This window comes from Erythranthe guttata, chromosome 14 (assembly GCF_056151865.1).
Source record: "Erythranthe guttata isolate IM_541 chromosome 14, IM_541, whole genome shotgun sequence".
Lineage (NCBI taxonomy): Eukaryota > Viridiplantae > Streptophyta > Magnoliopsida > Lamiales > Phrymaceae > Erythranthe > Erythranthe guttata.
The window spans coordinates 15618827-15620586 of record NC_142546.1 but is presented as its reverse complement, the minus strand read 5'-3'; the positions used below and the strand labels follow the sequence as shown (position 1 = coordinate 15620586).

Below are 1760 nucleotides of genomic sequence, written 5' to 3'. Positions count from 1 at the left end.
TAAAAATAGTATTAATTTTTTTTTCTGATTCGGAGATAACATTTTTTTCTGGTTTATTTATATTTTATATTTGTTTTCTAAATTGAAATATTATTAAAAATAGAAGGGTAATTTTGTCCTTTTCATCTAAGTCAACAACTAAATTTGATATAAGGGGTGGTATCAAAATAAAACACGACATATGGGGTTATATGCTAATTATTTTTATTAGAAGGGGTTTTTTGCACTTTCAGAATAACAAGGGGGTCTATGTCAATAGCTCCATATATATATATATATATATATATATATATATATATATATATATATATATATATATATATATATTATTTGTTGTCGTAAAATAATATAATGGGAAAATATAATATAACAAAGACTTGTTAGCTTCTTCTTTAAATTAATCAAAAAGGAACACTAGAATGAATCATGACTAAGGTCATGACATTTTTTTTTTTGATGAATTAGGTCATGACATTTGAATCAAAGAAAAATTAACTATTTTCAAACGTAATTGAATACCAACTCTTAGTAGACGACAAAATTGAATTCAACTGCGCAATTACAAACATCACTAAACGTTGTCGTTTAATCATTTTAATGGGAATCTATTATACAATTAAAAATAATGTGAACAATCAATTGTGCATTGATTCGATTGCAGTCTAGGAGTTGGTTGTAACAATATTCAGAACATTGTCAAATTATATTTTTGTAGATTTCTTTCTTATTGATAAATTTAGATACGAATTAATTTGTTAATTTGTGTTCGACTGTATTCGATTTATATTCTCGACGTTTTGTAGTTCGTTAACTTTTTACATTAATGCATTTTGATTTTAGAAGTGATCAACGCGCATTGTGGTATTAATTCAATAAGTAGGGGTGTGAAGAAAAAAAAATTATGGTGTCTTACAAACATTAAAAATTTAAACAAATAACAAGAAAAAAAAAGTAATTGGAATTTTAATAATTTTACATCCCAAAAAAAATTATACAACAAAATATTATTTTTTTTAAAAAGAAAAAAAAAATTCACTTAGAGGAATTAATTTGATTATTAATATCTTCATCCTCGTAATATGCCACGTAGACAGTGTACTCCAGAACGCCGTAATTCGCCACCGCATCGTAAGAATAAGTGTTGGAGATCGAGTACCCACGCGCCAGCCGGAACCGGCCAGTTCCGCCGACGACCGGCAGCTCCCGGTTGGTGCTGTTGATCGGATTCCTCCCAATAATACAGAGGCTGCTGCCGCTGTACTCGCCGGCGGTGAAGTAAAAGTTCAGATTCATGGTGAGCGCCGCCTCGTCGAGGCCGGTGAAGGTGATCATCCCCTGAGCGCGACCTAATTTCGCCGAGTTCCGATCGGGCTCCGCCGTGATCAGATCGTCGAGAACCCTAACCTGGCCGAAGGAGACGGCGGAGGCCGCCGTCATATCGGAACGCGCCACCTCCGAGACGGTGGCGTTGGGGCCGCCGAGGGCGTCCTGGATGTAGAAGTGGAGCTTCACCGCCTTCTCCTTCGATTGGAGGAGCGCTTTGAACTTCTCCTCTTCGGATTTCGGGGCGGCGGCGGTTTGGATCTGGTGGTGGCCGCCGCCGCTGCTGTGGTAGGATCCTCTTACTGCTTTCATGAATGAATCCAGTTTGCTAAGCTTTCCCATTTTTTGATTTTTAATTTTCTCTCTCTAGCTTTCTCTCTCTAGATCATCCAATTTTAAATGTACACCAAAATAGGCGTAGAGAGCCAATATATAGT

The 1760-nt window shown here is 35.9% G+C and overlaps 1 pseudogene across 1 annotated transcript; it reads right to left on the bottom strand.

The window, feature by feature from the left end:
- Window positions 1-877: 877 nt before the first annotated feature.
- Window positions 878-1760, bottom strand: LOC105967291 (dirigent protein 22 pseudogene; annotated as a pseudogene). The gene has a single exon (XR_016029939.1). The product of XR_016029939.1 is annotated as a dirigent protein 22 pseudogene (transcript).